Source organism: Oreochromis niloticus, linkage group LG20, assembly GCF_001858045.2.
Source record: "Oreochromis niloticus isolate F11D_XX linkage group LG20, O_niloticus_UMD_NMBU, whole genome shotgun sequence".
NCBI classification, from domain to species: Eukaryota; Metazoa; Chordata; class Actinopteri; order Cichliformes; family Cichlidae; genus Oreochromis; species Oreochromis niloticus.
This window is the reverse complement of record NC_031984.2, coordinates 4096456-4120175: the sequence shown is the minus strand read 5'-3', so window position 1 is coordinate 4120175 and position 23720 is coordinate 4096456.

Genomic DNA, 23720 nt, shown 5'->3' with positions numbered 1-23720 from the left:
TGCATTATAATATTTCTTTTTGTTTTTCCTGCAGTATATAAAAATTGGTGTATTTCAAAAATAAAACTATGGAGACACTTAAAATAAATTTCCTGTGGTGGGAAACTATTTTGTGCAACTTTTTTGTATTAAAATGTTTTGAGGGATAAGCCTCTTAAATTTCTCTAACTAGAAATATATGTTAAAATAACAAAAACGATTTTCAATTTTTTTGTAGTTTATTGCACTTTTTTGCAATTTATGTAATTACTATGCACTTAATGCATACATATTATTAAAATTTGGGCTATAATGGTTGTATTGATGTATATCAACTTGAAATGCTCCCAAAAATGGCACTACAACATGTACAAATATTTTTTTATTATAACCTTTATTTAACCAGGAAAAATAATCCCATTGAGATTAAGAACCTCTTTTTCAAGGGAGTCCTGGCCAAGAGGCGACAACACGTTAAAAATTACAAAGTTACATACATATTGTAAAATAACAATTACATTTTAAACAACAATTTTCTCTGGCTCTCTCAATCTAGACTTAAAAGCATTTAATGAAATAAGATCTGCTATCTTCCAATCTTTTTGCATCGTGTTCCATGTGGATGGGGCAGCATAAATAAAAGCCCTCTTTCCCAGTTCAGTTCTGGCAAATGGAACATTAAGCAACAAAAGATCGCTTGAACGCAAGCTATAGGAAACAGTGCTTTTCCGTGTGAGCAGATCACAAATGTAAGTGGGCATTTGACCAAGCAGGGCCTTATAAATAAAGATGCACCAATGAGCAAATCTCCTGGAGGACAACGAAGGCCACCCCACACGAACATACAGATCACAACAATGGGTCAGAGCCCTACAGTTTGTAATAAACCGTAAAGAACCATGATATACTGAATCGATCTTTTGAAGACACTGGGCAGAGGCATTCATATACAGCAGATCACCATAATCTAAAACAGATAAGAATGTAGCATTCACAAGATGCTTTTTTGTCTCAAAGGAAAAACAAAATTTGTTTCGAAAGAAAAATCCCAATTTTAATTAAGATAAGATAAGATGGCCTTTATTAGTCCCACAGGTGGGAAATTTGTTTTGTTACAGCAAAAGTGCAAAGTTATGTAGCAATTTGAGTTTTTTCACAAGATTGTCTATGTGAGGTTTAAAGGTCAAAGAATCATCAATTAGAAAACCAAGATATTTACACGTATGGACCACTTCTATGAGATCACCCTCAAGAGTGGACACCACAGGGACAGTTTGAGAAGAATTCTTCATGTTTGAAAACAACATTAGCTTGGTCTTATCAGCATTAAGAACCAATTTCAGGTCCAAAAGTGTGTGCTGAACCACGTCAAAAGCTTTCTGCAAGGATTGTATTGCTTTTTCGAGGTTTGTGCCAAAGGAATAAATAACTGTGTCATCTGCATAAAAATGCATACTGGCATTTGACACATTTTGTCCCAAGTCATTTATATACATGATAAACATCAGAGGTCCTAAAATTGAACCCTGTGGCACCCCAGTGTGAATATTCAGAAATTCTGAGCACAGATTTTCACATTTAGTGCACTGAGTCCTGTCACTCAAATAATTAGTGAACCAGGAAACAACATGTCTAGACAGTCCTAACAAGAGCAGCCTCTGCTTTAAAATGGCGTGATCCACAGTGTCAAAAGCTTTTGATAGGTCAATAAAAAGAGAAGCACAGTGCTGCTTTTTATCAAGAGCAACAAGTATGTCATTTATCACTTTTGTGGCAGCCGTGACAGCACTATGCTGCTTTCTAAACCCAGATTGTAGTTTTGAAAGAATTTCTTTAGAGTACAAGAACTCTTTTAATTGCTCACTAACAAGAGATTCAAGGACTTTTGCCAAAACACACAAGTTTGATATTGGCCTGTAGTTAGTCAAAATGGCCGGGTCGCCTCCTTTTAATATTGGCGTAACACAAGCAGACTTCCAGACAAATGGGATTTCATTATTTTGAATTGAAAGATTAAAAAGGATCGTAAGAGGTTGTGCAATATAATCAGCTGCTGTTTTCAGAAAATAGGGCTCTATTAAGTCAGGGCCTGGGGGTTTCTTTTGATCTAAGGCTTTAAGAGCTTTATGCACTTCCTGGACAGAAAAAGGAGAAAACTCAAAAAACTCACCAGAATATATTTGGGGTTCTATGCCAGGAATCGTGGGGGTAGCTCCCACAGTATTAAATAGAAACCCAGCATCTACGAAGTGCTTGTTAAAACTGTTTAAGACCTCATGCCTGTCGTAAACTGGAACAGAGTCTTTCAGGATAAATTTTGGAAGAGCCTGTGAGGTTTTATTTATAGATAAGGACTTAATTACTTTCCAAAATTTCTGGGGGTTATTGAGATTTTCTGAAGTAACAGATAAATAATATTCTGATTTAGCCTTCTTAATAAGTGTCGTACATTTATTTCTTAATTTCCTAAAGTCTAACCAGTCAGTCAGGGAATCGCTTTTTCTAGCTTTTGCCCATGTCACATTACGCTGGTGGATAGACTCTGATAGTTCCGATGAGAACCAAGGGTTTTCCCGTCCCTTAACCCTAATTTTTCTGATAGGTGCATGCTTATTTAAAATCTTCATAAAAATTTTTTTAAAATAATCCCAGGCCAAATGAATGTCTGGTATCAGATTCAAGTATTCCCAGTTTGCCATAGACAAATCATACTGAAACGCTTGCTCATTAAATATTTTAAAATTTCTTTTATAAATAATACGCGGTTTACATTTAGGGATTTTAGTGTTCCTACAGGTAGCAACTACACAGTGATCGCTTAAATCGTTACAAAACACTCCTAACGACAGAAACTTATGAGGGACGTTTGTTAGAATTAGGTCAATCAAAGTAGATTTATCAGGACTCTTTATATTTGGCCTTGTAGGTAAGTTGACCAACTGGGTAAGATTAACAGAGTCACAGAAGGATTTAAAATCATCAGATACTATATTCAACCAGTCCCAGTTCAAGTCTCCTGCCATTAGAAGTTCATTGTATTTTAATTTAGACAGAAGATGCTTTAGAGATACTAAAGTTTCCTTTACAGCAGACGGAGGCCTATAGCACCCAACAGCTGTTATAGATAGAGACTCTACTATTTTAATATCCAAAGCTAAGAATTCCATTTGTTTAGGAATAGATGCAGATAAAACAATGGATACTTCATATCTTGACTTCACATAAATTGCTACGCCTCCACCTTTCCTAGGCCTATCTGTGCGATAAAGATTGTATTCCGTTATGTTAATGTCATCATCTGTAATAGATTTGGACAACCATGTTTCGGAAATAATCACAATATCCGCGTTTGTTGATTTCACCCAAATTCTGACCAGGTCCATCTTATGTAATAAACTGCGCAAATATGTAAATATAGCTCTGGCGGACTTGGTTCTATGGTAGGTCTTAAAGGGTTAATTATTGACACATTTATTTAATTACTTCTTTATTTCAAATTTTAATTAATTATTAACACAATTAGTTATTCAATAACGTCATTTTTTAAATTTCATTTTGGCACCTCTGACCCTGCCGCTTCGTTCTTGAATTAATTTTATCTGTCAGCCACATCCATCAAACTCAGGGGGCAGGGTTAATATATATATATATATATATCTATATATATATATATATATAGATATATACATAGCAGAAACCCTGAAACCTCAGGGTTTCTGCTGCCTGAGGTATTCGCTGAGCACACTGTCAGTTGGGGCCATCTTCGTGATGTATTCGTGGATGTTCCTTGTCTCATCCTGGACTGTGGTGCTGACAGTCACCAGTCCCCGGCCTCCATCCTTCCGCTTAGCGTACAGCCTCAGGGTGCTGGACTTGGGGTGAAACCCTCCATGCATGGTCAGGAGCTTTCTTGTCTTTATGTCAGTGGCTTCTATCTCCTCCTTTGGCCAGCTTATTATCCCAGCAGGGTACCTGATCACGGGCAGGGCGTAGGTGTTGATAGCCCGGATCTTGTTCTTACCGTTCAGGAGTCCTGACCTCAGGACTTGCCTGACCCTCTGCAGGTACTTGGTGGTTGCAGCTTTTCTAACGACCTCTTCATGATTCCCATTTGCCTGTGGGATCCCCAGGTACTTGTAACTGTGCTCTATGTCTGTAATGTTGCCTTCTGGTAGTTCAATCCCCTCAGTTCTGACTACCTTCCCTGTCTTTGTTACCATCCGACTACACTTCACCAGTCCAAATGACATTTTGATGTCATTGCTGTATATCCTGGTGGTGTGGATCAGTGAATTGATGTCTCGTTCACTCTTGGCATACAGCTTAATGTCATCCATGTACAGAAGGTGGCTGACAATTGCTCCATTCCCTAATCGGTATGTGTTCAGGAGGGGCTCAGAGTAGAGCCGCTGCTCCTGCATATTGAAAGGAGCCATCCATGGATGGATGGATGGGCTATAAACAAGAAACTCAAATCAAAAAGACACAAGGGAGCTACACTGGGAACAAAGGGAACTAGGAGCATGGAGGAAAACACACACCGTGAGGAGATGAGGGTACGATGCGACAAAAAACAATTTAAATTAAACAATTTAAAAACTGGTATAAAGTCCACACTTTTTCCGTCATTTGTTCCGTCTGTCCTTCTCAAATCTCCAATGGTTGTACACGTTGTCATTAACGTGGCTTCACTCCACATCAGCCACGCCACTTTGCTAGCTAAAACACCGGTGTAGGCAAAAAAGGACGCTGTCATAGCCTGTCAACTAGGTTGATTAGCTCGGTATAGACCAGGGGTCGGCAACCCGCGGCTCCGGAGCCGCATGCGTCTCTTTTGTCTTTATTTTGCGGCTCCGGGTGGTTTGGGAAAATAAATTAGAAGTATTTAGCTGAAGTGTATTTTATTTGTGTTTAGTTTTTTTTAACTTGTAGTTCTAAATTGGAAGATTATTGTGATTTTGAAATATAAAAATAAAATTATATCTTATTATTTTTTCATCGCTCAAAATAAGCGTCACACTCGGAAGCCGGTGTACCCGCCGAAACGCCGTGCATTTATCGAGACTTTCAACCCCAGGTAGGCCAATAATGGATCTTCGGATCCACATTATGTCGGCAGCTGTTCTCCACCGTGAACTATGTTAAAAACAAACACCGCTCACGCCTCACAGATGACAGCTTACAGTCCTGCGTAAAGATGAAAGCCCCGATTTGCAGACGCTGTGCGCAGAGGTTCGGGACCATAAGTCTTATTGTAAACATATCACGGCAGACCCGACGATGTTTGCATTAACATGCTTTTTAGCATCTCTTTATTGACCGCTTTTCACACACGGTTGCTGTACGCATACAGCCGGCTGTAGCTTTTCAGCTCACAGCCTGACAACACAACAGCAGAGAGAGCACAGACTTTAAGGCAGCGAGGCGTGATTGCGGGTGCTGCTCAGGTGCGTATGACTCTGTCAATGGAAAATTGTAGTCAGTATAAGCTTTTTAATGATATAAGTTTGCATATGAAAGAACACTGCATGATGACCTTTTTTACACTGTTGTCCATTATAAGACTTGTTTCTGTTCTCACAGCAATAATAGCTGAACAAGCTATTTCACTCCTGCCAGGAAAGAAGACAGCTGGATACTTTTATCTGCGTCCTTCTGTATCCCACAATACACATACATACACCTGAACCACTCTTATCTTCACTCCTTTTCTGTATCCAACAACACACATACGCACTGACATTCCTCTGTCTATGAACAGACGTATTCATCATTGTATTATTTTTTGTATATAAGTAAAGACCAGAGCGGTGACAGAGCGCTGATCACAGGGCCCCCACTCTCTGATGTGAGCGCTCTGTGACCGCCCTTGCAAGTCAAATCTGCAGCATGTGTGTCTTCACTCTCAGACTCTTAGCTGAAGAAGTGTCTTTAGAATAAATCTCTTGACATTTATTTTGGTCGTTCGTAGCCGGGGCAGAAACATCAGAACTGTTATCTGTGACTCTGTTCCAGGATCCAGCACTGTTTCCTGACGCCGTGGAGCCAGCACCAAAGTCAGTGCACAGCCCTCTTAGACGAAGACGAAAGCCCTGGAACGTTTGCATTCGGGTCCAGGCCGGTATTTTTAGTCTGGTCCACGGCGGTAGGATTCAGTCTGACGATCCGAACCACCACTGAGACGTCTGAGGGTGAGAAACACTATTTTGATATATAAAACCGCCGAGAAGGTTTTCAGAAATGCGCAAAATAGGTTTGCTGTAGCCGGAATTACTTCAGAAACGCGCGAAATAGGTTAGCTGTAGCCGGAATTACTTCGTGAAATGCGCAAAATAGGTTGCTGTAGCCGGAATTACTTCGTGAAATGCTCAAAATAGGTTGCTGTAGCCGCAATTACTTCATGAAACACGTGATATAGGGTTTAAGTTCGCCACAAGGAACTGTGTTTAGAGTGGTTTTAGAAGTGACCGTGAAATACTTCGTGACAAATTAGGGAGCAAATGTCTATTTGTGTGTATGTCTATGTGTGTATGTGTCCGGAAGTAAGTTGATTTTACAGCACAATAAGCTGCTGAACTACTTCCATTTTTGTTTTCTTTGCTGAGGCTCACGTACTGGTGACAGAGGAGAACGGTTGGGTTTCATCTCATAAAACTGGTACCGCTTCACCTGTAGGGTGAAGTCGAAGGCCGTATCAGTAAACCACTCCGAAGTCAGGCGTGCCAGTGACGGCCCAGCAAAAAATCTTTGAAAATGGAGAATAAACAAGCAAAATTAACACCTGATGAGGAATGTTTAGAAAAACAACAAACCGGAGCAGGAGTAATCCAAAAGTAAGGGAGAGGAATGCACAGGGCAGGAGCAGGGGGTAGAGGCAGGCCTAGACGCAAACCAAGCAGTGGTTTTAGTACTGCATGCTGGAGGTGTGGAAAAGAGGGACATTTTGTACGTGACTGTAGGAAACAAAGAAGCAGTTCAGACTAGGAAGAACATAATAATCCCTCGTCAAGAAAAAGATTAGAGATCAAATTTTAAAAAGGGCTGGATACAGATCCAACTGAATACATATAAATACAAGAGGAATAAAGTGAAAGACCATGCCCAGACTGAATAGAACGAAAGAAAATACATAACTAGCACAAACACATATTAAATGAAATAGAGAGATGCATAAGGTATATTAAGGTTGTGTCATTGTTCAGCCAAGGAAAGTGTGTGAAAAGGAAAATGTCTCCAGCTTGGGAGGGGGTGAAACTGCAGATCACCCCCATCCCTCGATGGATGCAAAATAAAATATAAATAAAATATTGTAATATACTGTTGCTGTTATATAAAAAGATAATAACATTAACATAATATTAATATGAAGAGGCACCTCAGTCAGTTATGATGTGAGGTGGATAATTGTTAGAAGTAGTCTGCATCAAGCTTAAGGTTGCTCAAATTCAGTACAATGACATATGAGATGAAGAAAATAAAGAAAATATGTAAACTACTTAAGTGCATAGAGGCACTTGACCTGCTTGAAAACCTGTCATCCTAGATGAGACATTGCTGAAATATAGAGCACACCTATACTAACAACTAAAAACCCTGTATACAACAGCTAAAGCTACACAATTGAGAAGCTGAATTAAATATATGGTCACTGCTAAGCTGATGAGCAGGTTACACATTTTTTAGAGCAGGAGCTACATAAGAACACATCAGAGGGAGGGAAACAGCTATTAAAGCTCAAACATGAAGCTATCTGTGGGCTCAGTTTTTTTTCCCTCACGCTTCTGATTTGTTTTTGGCAGCAGCCTTTTTGCATCCTGACTCGTGTGTAAAGCGTTCAAGCCATCAGTAACTTGTTTTTGTTTTGTTTTGTTTTTTGTTTTGTTGGGTTGAAAAATGAATAAATTTGTGATCATACTTGTGGATCACAGTGGCACATAATGATTAGGCATATGATTTACTAATGCAGATGTAATAACTTTATTCTAAAATTCAAGGAGAACAAACAAGAAGAACATCTTCAGTTGTGTCTTGTTGTTGTTCTTTGTGCAGTGTGCTGAGTTTTGTTTTTTGTTTCTTTTGTTTTTTGAAATGTTGCTTGAGTGATGAGTACTGTAACATCTGAAGTAGCTCTCACCATGTGTCCTTGATGATGATGATAAGTCCAGAGCCAGCTGAGAGCTGGGTTGTCTGTTTTTTGTTTTGAAATGTAATTTTGTGTTTCTCAGCAAAGAACAACTACAATTTCATTTTCTGTTTTTGAGAAAGGAGAATTTAAAATAATAGTAATAATAATAAAACAAAGAGTGATGTTTTGTTTAAGTGGGGAAGACAGCTAATACTGCAAAATACCATTTAGTGCATGATCTGCGAGCAATAAATGAAATCATCTTATTTATCTTTACATAAACTCCAATTATGGAGACCTTAAGTCACATGCTTAGGGCACACCCTCTCAGGTGAAGGCAGAAAGCTACTAAACAAAGAAAAGAAGCTATACAGAATGTGCCACAGCCACAAAACTAAGTATTCACATTCTTTCTGACTCTTTGTGAGCCTGAGTTATGACCTTGGCTCCCTGTTTTTCTGCCTCCACCAAGGGTGGGGGTGACGCTCCCGTGGCATGTGCTCTGTTCTTTTTACTATCACAAAGAAAAAAACAAAAAAAAAACAGAGCCCCCTACTCTCTGTACACAATACTCTTTTCATAACTCAGCGGTATGAAATGTCATGAAACAGTGTAACTCACTCACAGTAAATCAGCAGTATAGGATAATACAAACCTATCTAATAGATCTGGTGATTTTCACATTCTTTCAATTAGGAGGTGTGATGCAAACTGAAACTAAATACTGATTACACAAGAAGTATGATGTGGCCTACAGCAGTATCATGATTCACTCATTTTGTTTACAGGTATAATGTAATATAATCTCACAACTACTACAAGCACATTTGCCTTTCTTAGCACACGCGAGTGAAAGACAACTGTTAGAGAAATGCCTTGTTTGAGGAAAAGTTAAAATTAACCTGCCTACAAACGCACACACACGCAATGAAAAAACAGCTTACACTCATGAACACGTGAAGATTTTTCAGCAAGGTTAGAGCAGCGAAAATTAACACACACCTGTTGTTGAATGATGAATTTTATCCATTACTAACAAAAACTCTGTGGGTTGCAGGACAACAACTTCAAAAAGAATGAGACTGGTATGACCAACCAGTGATGAAACAACAAATTTAGTGGTTAAGAGTCAAATTGTGAGATGTTTTCTGCTGATTGACTCATACAAGTGATTACTGAAGGAAGGAAAATTCCTTTTTGTGCTTTTCAACGTGATCTTATGAATTTTAACATGTACCTGTGTTGTCCTGTCAGCTTCGTGGGTTATGAGTTGATTATATGGTGACAAAAAAACAAAAAAACAAAAAGGGGGAGAGAGAAGGCTGACATAGGGCCTGGCCCGGTGTTTCTCCCCTCTCTGAATAACACAGCCAATACAACATCATTTTCCTGTTCGTCTGTTTTTGTTTTGTTTTTGTTTTTTCTCTTTATGTTTAATTACAGGCTGCTTTGCCGGTCCTGAAAGCCGAGGCTGACCTGGACTCCTGCTCTCCCCTCTACCATCTTCGACGTGATCCTGACCAAATGCTGCAGCAGCTGGACCCATAACAACAACCTGAAAATGTCAACAGTGCTGCAGGAAAGCGATCTCATGCAGCAGAGACGGAGAGCACTAAACTCAAGGCCCAAACCACTACACGGGGGAAAATTTCCAGACAGCTTCAGCTGACAGAGCTGTGACAAGACGCCCATTAAGCCCGAATGAAAAGTAAGGCCGAGCAAAAGAATGCTGACCTTGATAACTCTGCATTAACACTGTGCAGGACAGTGATGGACCAACACGGATGATCGGGCAGCAGAAGAAAGGGCGTGACAGAGACAGGAGGAGCAAACGAGGTCAAAAAGGCACCTCGGAATGGACAAAACACAGAAGAAGAAAGGACTGCCCCAATTGGGGCCAGGACCAGGACAGACTGAACTTTGAGCAGCAGCAGCAATGGTCGCAACCGGACTGAAAAGGAGGAGGGCAGGACCCCAGGGCACGCTTCAGGCCATGGTTTACCCAAAACACCAGAACAGGAAAGTGATAAACATACACAAACATACACATCTACACACACTGACTCAGAATGAAGAGAAACACACACCTGAACACACGTGCACTTGTTGATTGAGTGAGAAATGACACACACACTATAAGACAATGTACACTCATCAAACATGACTGATGCCCTGAACGCCTTGAGACAGATCCAGCAGGCCCAAAATCAGGACTATGTAAATAATACAAGTGACTGCTAAGAAGACTACTACTCCCTTTTCACTGTGCAATACGTTTTGTTAAAAACCAACGGTGCAATAGACTTCAATACTTGAAATACTTGAAATACTTGCAATTCCTTTGTATTCTTATTCTTATTTATTCTATTTATCACTTTTTGTATTCTTACTTTTATTTTGTGTTTTTGTAACATGTATCCTGCCATGTCTAAAACTCATGATTAACCGCATAATTGTTTCCACTGTTGCTGCATACATAGCCGTGACAAATGATGATGATGATGACCCCGACCTGTTGGAACATGAAGACTTTGTGTGATTAATGATGGTGTGATAGAAACTGTACAACAAGATGTTACATACTGATATCTCACTTGAAAGTTATACTGACAACAGGAGGGAATGTCAATGGAAAATTGTACTTAGTAGTCAGTATAAGCTTTTTAATGATATAAGTTTGCATATGAAAGAACACTGCATGATGACCTTTTTTACACTGTTGTCCATTATAAGACTTGTTTCTGTTCTCACAGCAATAATAGCTGAACAAGCTATTTCACTCCTGCCAGGAAAGAAGACAGCTGGATACTTTTATCTGCATCCTTCTTCTGTATCCCACAATACACATACATACACCTGAACCACTCTTATCTTCACTCCTTGTTAAGAGATTTTCAAATGTTTCAAGTATTATTCTCACTTCCATTTATACGTTATTGAAAGTTTATCTTTAATTTCAGTGTTAATAGTTGTTTACCCATTTATTCTTTCCATTTAATCGTATTTTATGGTTTTACTGTTTCACTGAAGTGAAACAGAAGTAAAGACAAAAGCATAGTGTTCTCAGATATGATTCACCCAGTACACTTCCTCTGCACCTGGTTCTCTACGAGCCGTTTCACTCCCAGGAAGGGGAGAGCAGGATGTTCTTATCTACACTCCCAAATACTAAGAGAGGCCGTATCTTCTCTTGCTGATATATGGTATAGCAAATATATGTATATCTGTTTGAGTCTAAGAGCCTTTTGTTTAGATGGACCGCTAGACTCCTGGCACCAGCTTTGGGGAGTCTTCACGGGATCATATCTCGACTACACACACACACACACACACAAACACACACACACACACACACACAGGAAGCTACATATATGTGATATTTAGTGATTATCTACAGAACACACACACCCAGCTAAACTGGAACAAACCTGTTTCTCAGAGGCAAATCTTTGTCTCCTCCTTAAACAGTTGAAGCCACTATGTGACTATAAATAAAACCTCTGCCTGCGCTCGGGGTGGGATCTCCTCGAGATCTCACCCAGCATGCGCACGTTGTTACCATCTAAACTGTCTTGAGTGTCTTTATTTCGCCTGAAGAATATCTTGTTTAAATATTTACTCTTTACATTTATTTGGTCCTTCGAGCCCCAACAGAGTGACCTCGTCGTTTCCTGGATTCGTGAACCCACGCTGCAAAGTCTGTCGCGATAGCCTGTTTCTAGTGAAACAGTAAAGACCAACTACGTAAATTCGCCGTTGGCCAGCGTTTTTAGCAAGAGGTCCACGATCCCAGGGAGCGAGGAGGATTCTCTCTGACCGGCATTTTCATCCGAACCAGGTGAATATAAACACTCAAGAACACATTGCGGCTAAAATCGGTTTTTAGATTGACACGGTTCTTAAAAGACTCGTCCTTTGAGGACTGGAAGTCAGGGATCTCACTCTTACGAGTGAAAGGACTCGCCTGTAAGACGGAACTGGCAGTCCCCTGGGGGACTCGTTCCGCAATTAAAAGGCTGGAAGTCAGGGATCTCACTCTTACGAGTGAATGAAAATAAAGGGATCTCACTCTCACGAGTGAAAGGACTCGCCTGTAAGACGGAGTTTGACGGTCCTGTGTGGGGTCACTCCGCAGTTTAAAAGGTTGGAAGTCAGGGATCTCACTCTCACGAGTGAATGAAAATAAAGGGATCTCACTCTCACGAGTGAATGAAAATAAAGAACGTGTCAATTAAAATAGGATTATAGTACCGCGTGTGAAGTTTATGTGTTGTTGAAGAGTGAGTGACCTTTTGAATAGAAACAACAGGTTTCTGCACCACTCTTACTGTTTCCTGTGTTGACCGATGTACTGGTGAGAAGGGGTCAAAGGTTGCGCTTCAACGCATAGAATTAAGGCCGCCCTGGGTCTAGACCAGGGTAGAAGGCTGCCTTAATAACCTCCCCCGACTCTAATATCAGCGAAGGTCACACAGAGTGTATGTTGGCAGTATTAATAAATAAAAGCAAAACAAGGTGATTCCAAATACAACAAATCAAAATACATATAGGAAAAATAAAATTATAAGCAATTTACAATAAAATATTATTGATAACTCTAAGCCCAAAAAATGGGAAATAAACCCGCAAAGCCTGAATTGACTGCAGATGAACTATGGTTAGAAAAGAAATGCCCCGGTGCAGGACAAATAAGCGCAAACAGATGGAGAAATCCTAAAGAAAACCTAAATGTCCCACGTGGGAGGGAAAATGTATAACTAAATTATAAGAAACCCTCCAAGCAGAAATAAATACTGAAAAGGAAGCTAAAAAGAAATCAAAACATACACAAGAGTTGTAATGTTTTAAAGCATGGAAAGAGGAATGAAGTGGAATAAACAAAAGGTTAAATTAAAATAGAGCCTATCTAATGTATTTAAATTGATAATAGAAGGATAACAACCTGTAAACTGGTATTAACAATGAAATATAGTTGGCAGGACGACTGTGCCTAGAATGGATAGAATGCATGAAACCAGATAACTCACACAAACACATATTAAATGAAATAGAGAGATGCATAAGGTATATTAAGGTTGTGTCATTGTTCAGCCAAGGAAAGTGTGTGAAAAGGAAAATGTCTCCAGCTTGGGAAAGGGTGAGACTGCAGCTCACCCTCAGCCCTTGGTGGACACAAATAATTAAGAGATAAGAATATTAATAATAAATTAATAATGACATGATGTTAATAAGAAGAAGCATGTTATTCAGTTATGATGTGAGGTGGATGATTGATAAAAGTAATCTGTATCAAGCTTAAGGTTTGCTCAAATTCAGTATAATGACATATGAGATGAAGAAAATAAAGAAAATATGTAAACTAATTAAGTGCATAGAGACACTTGACCCGCTTGTAAACCTGTCATCCTAGATGAGATTTTGTTAAGATGAAGAGCAAACCTATACTACCAAGCTAATGAGCAAGATACACACTTTTTATTTTGTATTAATTTTTTTGTTTTTCAGAGCAGAAGCTGCATGATATTAAAAGCTCACACATGCAGCAGTCTGTGATCTCAGTTTTTTCTCTCACACTTCTGCTTTGTTTCTGACAGCAGTTTTTTTTTCTTTTTGTGTCCCAACTCGTGTGTAAGGCCTTCATGCCATCAGCAACTTGTTTTTGTTTGTTTGTTTTGTTGGTTTGAAAAACAAATCTGTGATCATACTTGAGGATCACAGTGACACGAAATGATTAGGCACATGATTTACTTATGCCTAGTTTTAGAGCTGTGAGCTACGAGCTGTAAGCAATGCAAAGTTTTTCCCAACTTAGAAGTTTGACATATGTAACATGTATGAGATATATGAATTATTTTAAAACGAAATAGAAATTGTCCAAAATGCCTTAAGAAAATATGTAGTGCTGTATCTACAGAGAAAAACAGGAGAAGAAGCATTCAGTAACTTGGAAATAACCTTTCTACTTACATGTAGATGGAAGTGCAGGTTACGTGAAAGCTGTTTTAACACAGGCATTTGGAGAAAAACAACGTCTGCTTGCATTTTACTTCTGTAAATTAGACTCTGTTGCATCAGGCCTGCCCACATGTGTGCCAGCCGGTGTAGCTGCAGCAGAGGCAGTAAAAAGTCAGCTGACATTGTTTTAGGACACACTTTAATCATCAAAGTGCCCCATGCTGTGACTTCAATTTTAAATCTAAGCCAACTTGTCTTACCTGACACATGTGAGACAACTCTCAAATGTTGGACACTTATTGTCGCTATATGGAAAGTTCAACAAAGAGTTTGGTTAGACTGGAGAAACAAGAAATATGTGTGCCTGTGGTATGTGTAACAGGAACTACATGCCCATAAAAGGAGCTGACTGTGTCAAGGACGCAGACAGACAGAGAGACAAACAGACAGTTAGTATGTTTTTTCAGCAGATCAAGCCGCAAAAGCAGCGGCACAACAAACAATAGACACATTAATGTCTGAATCCTCAATGCAAATACCACTTGATGTGCTTAAAAACGAACAAAAAGCCGCACCAACTGAAGAACAAAAGAAATGGTTAAAATGTGGTGCACAGCTAAAAAATGATTTGATGACCTGTAATGGTAGTCCAATACTACCAAAATCCCTACACAAAACAGCAGTATTAGTGACACACGGTTCCACTCATGTGTCAACCGGAGGGAGATGGTAGATATAATCTCTAAACATCTCTTTACTCAAAATTTCGAAAATTCAGCAAAAGAATTTGTCAGAACATGCATGATTTGCCAAAAACATAATGCACAGGGAAACCTCAGCAGCTAGAGAGACTACTCTAGCAGAGTGGATGGCAAAGTTGCTAGAAAATACAGAAACTGTGTTGAACAACAAACTGCTGTGTGACTCTTGTCCAGTATCTTGCAGGTCAAAGGCAGGTGATTGGATCCTGATAAGGGTGCTCCAGAGGAAAAAATGGGAGCTCACCCCGTTGGGAAGGACCCTACCAAGTACTCCTGACCACACCAACAGCCTGCAAAATAGCAGAAAGACCGTCCTGGATCCATCAAAGCCACTGTAAAAGAGTGAGCGACAGCATAGACTAACCGGACACTGACTTCCTTACCCTCGGGTGATTCGTCAGGTGAAGGAAGTGCTGATTGGGCATATCCCGCACTTTTTCTTCTTGCCTAAGTCCCCTGAGACGTGAGGTAAGCCAGGTGAACATGAAGTCGCTCTTAATCTCACTAACTCTGACAGTCCTAGTGGCAGGATGTCTCATCCCACTGAAGATGGATCCGAGGGAACGAACAAAGAAAGCTTGGACACATGACAACTCACACCTGGACAAGATGACGCAGGACCACAATCATCCCTGGATGAACAACGCGTGGTACAGATATGTATACAACCGCACGACAGAAAAGAACTACTTTGTTTGCTCACACATGCCTGCAACTCCTGTCCATGCAATTATTTATGGGAAGGTTCCGTCACTTGAAACGAGCATGTGCATTCATATGAAAGTCATAAATGGAACTTGTTCACATAGAGACATGTTTATAGTGAGAGCCCTAGCGTTTTCACTGCTGACCTACGACGTGAATAACCTAACAGCTACAAACTGGACTGTGACGAAGCACACTGGGTGAACGTGTCAAACAAAAGAATAATGACATTTCCAGCTTTCTTGCAGAGTGAAGAACGTCACCCGATATGTTTCCACTTCTCATACGGAAGGACAAAACTTGGTCAAACCAAGAACTGCAGTATAGTCTGGAAGGACAATGCCGATGCAGCTATGACTTTTAAGCTGCCCCCCAACGCAACAGACGACGGCGTTCAACTGACACCGGTCCAAAACCACACGATCGAATATGGGGCTCCGATGTCCCACAGGAATTTAAGCTTTGGACCACCGGACAAAAGGTCCTCCACTCACTTTTTCCATGGGTGGGCACCGGAAAGAACATGTTAAGAATTGAAACTTTGGACTACCGCTTTGGACTGTTCCTGAATGCCTCGTGCAAAATCAACAAACAACAAAATGAAGAGATTGATGCCCTGCGCATAACTGTGATGCAACACCGAGTCGCACTGGACATGATTCTGGCTGAAAAAGGAGGACTCTGTATACTCTTTAACAACACATGCTGCACGTACATTCCAGATAATGTACACTCATCCAACATGACGGATGCAGCACAAGTAATTTATTGTATGAGGGAAAATTCTATTTCTAATATAGTAAATTGGGAGATGCTTTCTGCTTGACTGATGCTCTGAGCATACTTAGACAACTCAGGGATGCACAACAACAAGACTATGTTACAAGCACAGAAGACTGGCTCACGTGGTTGTTAAGCAGCTCTTGGAAATCCCTGCTGTTTAAAGGACTTGTTTTAGTTGGTGTTCTACTATTGTTATTGTGTCTTTTTACTTCATGCGTCATACCTTGTTTGAAGAACATGTTGTCAAAAATGGTAACTGCTTCAATTAATGCTTACATCACCCTACCACAGAATGAAGAAGATGATAATGAGATAGACATTTGGATATAACATATTCACAAAACCTACTAATTAATGATGTCCTGGCTAAAAATGTTTTACAAGTGGCCATAGACTGATACATTGTTAGTGAGTTGCTATGTATATATATATAGGAGAAAAGACACTCCTGTTAATAATGAAGCAACAGTTAAAAATGCACTGTCAAGAGACTGTATGCTGATAAAAGTTAAAATGTGTAAAACAAATTAACAACAGGAGGGATATGTTAAGAGATTTTCAAATGTTTCAAGTATTATTCTCACTTCCATTTATACGTTATTGAAAGTTTATCTTTAATTTCAGTGTTAATAGTTGTTTACCCATTTATTCTTTCCATTTAATCGTATTTTATGGTTTTACTGTTTCACTGAAGTGAAACAGAAGTAAAGACAAAAGCATAGTGTTCTCAGATATGATTCACCCAGTACACTTCCTCTGCACCTGGTTCTCTACGAGCCGTTTCACTCCCAGGAAGGGGAGAGCAGGATGTTCTTATCTACGCTCCCAAATACTAAGAGAGGCCGTATCTTCTCTTGCTGATATATGGTATAGCAAATATATGTATATCTGTTTGAGTCTAAGAGCCTTTTGTTTAGATGGACCGCTAGACTCCTGGCACCAGCTTTGGGGAGTCTTCACGGGATCATATCTCGACTACACACACACACACACACACACACAAACACACACACACACACACACACAGGAAGCTACATATATGTGATATTTAGTGATTATCTACAGAACACACACACCCAGCTAAACTGGAACAAACCTGTTTCTCAGAGGCAAATCTTTGTCTCCTCCTTAAACAGTTGAAGCCACTATGTGACTATAAATAAAACCTCTGCCTGCGCTCGGGGTGGGATCTCCTCGAGATCTCACCCAGCGTGCGCACGTTGTTACCATCTAAACTGTCTTGAGTGTCTTTATTTCGCCTGAAGAATATCTTGTTTAAATATTTACTCTTTACACTCCTTTTCTGTATCCAACAACACACATACGCACTGACATTCCTCTGTCTATGAACAGACGTATTCATCATTGTATTATTTTTGTATATAAATAAAGACCAGAGCGGTGACAGAGCGCTGATCACAGGGCCCCCACTCTCTGATGTGAGCGCTCTGTGACCGCCCTTGCAAGTCAAATCTGCAGCGTGTGTGTCTTCACTCTCAGACTCTTAGCTGAAGAAGTGTCTTTAGAATAAATCTCTTGACAGACTCCCATGCAGTGGCGCTGCAGACCACGCCCCGCCACACACATTAACCAGGTAAAATAGATATTTAGGCAGAATTTTGCAAATATCTATTTTTTTTTTTTAGCAGCATAGTGCTTTTTTTCCAATTAGTTTTTAAAAGTCAGGTCAAGGCTCCAAAAGCCCAAAGGCGATATAAGGGTGGCTGCTCACAACAGTTTTTGTTTGCTACATGGATCATTTTAGTTCAGCTGGGTGTCTTTTGTTTTGTTATATTTCTTTAAGAGTTCAAAATGTGTTAATTACATAAATAAAATGTAATTTTCTCTGTAGCACTTCATGGATTTCATAAGCAACACACCTTAGTTGCTCTGTGGATTCTTTTAAAAAGCAGTTAAAAACTTTTCTTTTCAAACAAGCCTTTTGTTGATCTATGTATTATATATTCTTTACATTATTTACATTTGATCTTTTACATTGTGTATAATATCTATTGATTGTATTGTTTATTTTAATATTTGTGTACAGCGCTTTGTGACTGCCTGTCTGTGAAAAGCGCTTAATAAATAAACTTTACTTAGTTACTTTAGTTGTTCACACAAAGCATAAAAGGTAAAAAACAATATATACAGTGTTATCTTCATTTTAGATTTCAAAAAGTATTTGCGGCTCCCAGTGTTTTCTTTTGCGTGGAAACCGGGTCCAAGTGGCTCTTTGGGTGTTAAAGGTTGCAGACCCCTGGTATAGACGAATGTGAATCGCGTGATTGGCTGGACTATGGGATAAGGTGGCATCGTTCTAATGCCATACGGGAGCAGCCAGTCACTTACTGACTAACACTGCAAAACAGAATTGTTAACGTATTTACTTTAATTTCAATTCAGGTTAGATTTTTTTTTCGGTGCGCATCGCATATTTTTTGTGCGCAGAGACCGTGCCAGCAGTGCGCAATTGCGCATGCACGCAGCTTGGAGGGAACATTGGTGATAAAGCAGTTCCGAAGACTGTCTGCGCTGACAAAGAAGTCCCGGCAGCAGCCTGGAATGTGGCCGCCGACGCCGAACCAGATATGGGCGAGGTCAAGCAGGCTGAGCCGGACATTGATGAGGCAGCAGCGAGGCAACCACAGGACGAAACAATGGTATGGCAGCCGCAGGCAAAGGAGTAGGTAGTGGCACTGCAGGCAGTGTAGTTGTAGCAGCTGCTGGAGGCGTAGCAGGCGACAGTGTAGAAACCGCATGTGGAGACGCAGTAGGTGACTGAGCGGACTTAGCAAACACAAGGTGCTGAAGCAATTTCTCGGACCCCTCAGCGGAGAGAGATGGCTGAAGCAGCTCGCCAGACCCTCCAACGAAGACAGAAGACAGCTGAAGGGGCCCCTTGGACCCTCCAGTGGAGGCAGATGGCTGAACGGGTCCCTTGGACCCTCTAGCAGAGGCAGAAGGCTGAACGTCTCCCTCTGACTCTCCAGTGGAGGCAGAAGACGGCTCTGCAGAACCCCCAGCGGACACAAGAAAGTGCTGGCCGGGCTCTCAAGAACCCCCAGCAGACACAAGGAAATGCTGGCCGGGCTCTCCAGAACCACCAGCGGACATGAAGAAGTACTTGCTGGGCTCTCCAGAACCCCCAGCCAATGAGGCATGAGGCGGCATGGAAGCCGCGGAGTGCTGGATTGGCTCACCTGAGCCTCCTGCAGTAGCAGATGCAGGGCCAGAAGGTGTGGGGACCCCTGGCTGTATAGGAAGTTGAATCGGTGGTTGAGCGGCAGACTGAACTGTAGATGGAGCTAAAGACTGCACTGAAGGCTGAGCAGGGGACTGCACTAGAGACTGAGCTGCTGGTGACAGAGCTAATGGATGAGCTGCTGGTGACAAAGCCAGTGGCTGAGTTGCTGGTGACAAAGCCAATGGCTGAGCTGCTGGTGACAGAGCTAATGGCTGAGCTAAGGGCAACTGAACAGGAGACTGTGCTATGGGTGACTGAACAGGAGAGTGAGCTAAGGGCGACTGAGCTGGAGGCAACACTGCTGACTGAGCTAACAACTAAATGATGGTTGAGGTGAGAATAGAGCTGGTGGTGGAGTGGATGACTGAGCTTCAGGCTGGGCAGCTGACTGAGCTTCAGGCTGGGTGAGAGCAGTCTCAGGAAAAACAGTCTAAGAGGTATTTATTTCCTGCTCTGAGTTAGCAGATAAAAAACAGTGTATAACAGGCTGGCTTCACAGGCTGAGTGGATTCTGTTATCTCCAGGGGTCCAGAGTCAGCTAAAATTAAAAACTCAGCCTCTGTGGAAGCCCCAGAAAAAGTGATTGCCAGTCCTTTGACCACAGAATCCATCTTTGAGGGCACAAGACTTAGAGCTATCTTTTGCAGTGTGTATTCTTGCTCTGCTGGTCCGCTGCTGCCGCAGCTTTAGTGGAAATTTCCAGGAGCAGAGGCAGGCAGGGGGCCAGGGGCCAGCGTCACACTGAGAATCCTGGACAGGGTATGAAAAACGTCTGCCCAGAACTGAGCAAGACTGGGACAAGACCAGTTCATGTGGATCAGTGAGGCTTCAGCAGTTTTGCATCTGTCACAATATGGAGTGATATCAGGATAGATACGAGATGATCTGGATTTTGAAAAATGGGCTCTATGCACCATTTTAAACTGGATTAAACAGTGGCGATCACATAATGATGTTGTGTTGACATGTTTGAGTGTGGAGGCCCATGTTTCATCAGAGATTACAATGTTTAAGTCTTTTTTCCCACAGTGTCTTGAGCTTGGATGAAGAGGTATGTGTCAAGTATAAGATTTTATTGTAAAGCAGGGAAATCAGCCCTCTATTGGTTGGATTGAGTTGTAGGATAGTTTCTAATAGTGTGAGCTCTGGTGGAGGGCTTGAGCGTGACGTCTGGGAACAAATAAAGTGCCTGACTTGCACGTATCTAAAAGGTGTGATGTTGGTAGACTGTATTTATTAGCAAGTTGTTCAAATGAAGCTAGTTTGTTGACTATGAATAGGTCCTTAAAGCAAGTTATGCCACTTCTGTGCCACTCCACAAACCCACGGTCCTGGATACAAGTTTTAAAAAGATGGTTAGATGCGATGGGGCTGAGAAGGGAGAAGTCACAGAGTTTAAAGTATTTCTTAAACTGGCACCGTATTTTTAATGAGTGTACCACTACAGGGTTGGGGATGAAGTTGAATGAAGAGGATGAGAGTGGAGAACAAAGTGCAGCTGTTAAGGATATACTATTGTCACTATGTAGTTCCATAAGTCACCCAGTCAGGACAACCACTCCGATTGTGGTATGTTAGCATCCCAGTAATTAAAACAAAAGTTAGGAAGTGCAAACAAACCCTCAATTTTTGATTTTTGAAGATGCAGCCTTGGATGTTTACCCTGCCATAAGTAAGATGAGATGACAGAATCCAGCTTATTGAAAAATGGGTAAGGCCTGGAAAAGGTATCAAAATTTGGGTAGAATGCTCATTTTAATTGAGTTGATAAGCCCTACCAGAGTGTTGCCCAGTGGGTGAGGGACTGCTTCACTGGGTTCAGAAATGCACTCACATTTTCTTTGACAAGGTTTTTATGTTTTTTGTCACTGTGATTCCCAAATATGTATTTTTTTCCTTTCAACTCTAAAGGGCAAGCAGGTGAAGTCTAACATACTTGCTTTGCAACTTAACGGAAAGAGCTCACTTTTATTAAGATTCAGTTTTTACCCTGAATTCTGACCAAATTGACTAAGCAGATTCAATGCAGATGGTATTGAGGCTAAGGGCTTAGAAATAAAAAGCAGGAGATCATCTGCATAGAGCGAGACCTTGTGTTCTATGTTGTTTCTCCAAATGTCGTGTACCTATTTGCAACTGCGAAATGCAATGGTAAGAGGTTCTATGGCCGGATCAAAAAGCAGAGGGCTGAGAGGTCATCCCTGGTGTGTGCCTCTGTGAAGTTTAAAAGGTTTTGACAATTGGAGGTTATTTTGTATCGTAGCAGATGGCTGGGGGTAGATTAATTTAATCCATGAAGTAAATTTTGCTCCAAAGCCAAATCTATAAAGGACTGCAATGAGGCAATTGAACTCAACTCGATCAAAGGCCTTTCAGCGTCAAGAGAGACTACACATTCATCAGAGGTTGTAGAGCTGAAGTAAACTATGTTAAATAGCCTCCCTATGTTAAAATATGAATGACGACCTTTAGTGAAGCCTGTTTGGTCTTTTGAAATTATTTTTGGGAGAACTATTTCTAGTCTATGGGCAAGTATCTTGGCTAATATATTAGAGTCTGTATTCATTAGAGAAATGGGTCTATAAGAGGCACATTCCAGTGGATCTTTTCCTTTCTTTGTAATAAGTGTAATACAGACTTCATAGAATGACTGAGGAAGAGATTGTTGTCTGATGCAGTCCGTGAGGTTTGCAATAAGCTGCGTGGACAGTAATGAAGAGAAGAGTTTGAAAAATTCTGACGGAAAGCCATCCAGACCTGGACACTTGCCAGATTGCGTTAAAGCTATAGCTAAGGAAACTTCTGAGAGATGGGTTCATCCAACCTTGTTTTAAGCTCTGGTGGAATTTCCGGAATGCCAAGTTTAACTAAGAAATCATTAATTGCATTGCAGTCAGTTTGGGACTCTGAGGTGTAAAGCTGTGAGTAAAAATCCCTGAATACTTCATTTATTTTTTATGATCTGTGACTATGTTGACATCATGCTGTTGAACTTTAAGAATACTTTGCCTTGCCCTAGAACAGGGGTGTCCAAACTCCGGCCCGCAGCCCAACTGCGGCCGGCAGTCCATTTTTAATTGGCCCGCAAGTAATTTTATAAATAGAATGGAATATGGCCCGCACTTCAACTTTTGCTTGAGTGTATTGCACTTCTTAGTTTTAACACCAGGGGAAGCTGCTGTTGATCAAGGCAGTTGCTCCACCAAAAAGGACAATAAAAGAAGAAATTTATCCCAAGTTACTAAACATGGCAGAACCAAAGAAGCGAAAGGTAGAAAGTGAATGCAGAAAATTTCAGACATGGTGGGAGAGTGAATATTTCTTCAAAGAATTCAAGGGGAAGTGTGTCTGTTTGATCTGCACTGAAACTGTGGCAGTTATGAAAGAGTATAATGTACGACGTCATTATGAAACCAAACATCAGGCCTATGCATCCTACACTGGTGCTGAGCGAGAGCAGAAATTAAAGCAAAGGGTAGCTGTCCTGCGGGGTCAGCAACAGTATTTTCTTTGTGCTCAAAAGGTCCAGGAAAAGGCTACAATAGCCAGCTATGAGGTCGCCCAACTCATCGCAAGACATGGGAAGCCTTTTTCAGATGGAGACCTCATAAAACACTGAAATTAAAGTCACCGAAATAATGTGTCCGGAAACAGTGCAGGACTTCAACAACGTCAGCATGTCCAGAAATACAGTTGTGCCACGCATTGAAGACTCGTCAGCCAACATTAAACTGCAACTGCCTGATAAAGCTGTGCTTTTGATTTTTACTCCATTGCATGCGATGAGAGCACCGATGCCACAGGCACCGCACAGCTGCTATTTTTTTGAGGGTAGTGGGTGAGAGCACGAGCACTTTAGGTGAGTAAAAAATATATTCCACAGTACCCGTGTGTTAATGTGCAGGTACACATGCTTCAAATATCAATAATGCGCATCAATTCTGTCACTACCCTGCTTTTGCGCACCACTCTCTCATATGCGTTTTTCTTGTTAACACACAGAGTACACACCTCTGTGCACAGCGCACGCACACGCAAAGTCGGCTGATCTCATCTGATGCAGATTTGCTCCTTGATCAAGTGACATTTGTCTGGATTTTTGGCACGAGTGGCGTACGATCAGCACCGCGGCTGGACGGCCCGATTTACATACCCAGCGCAGCTGATA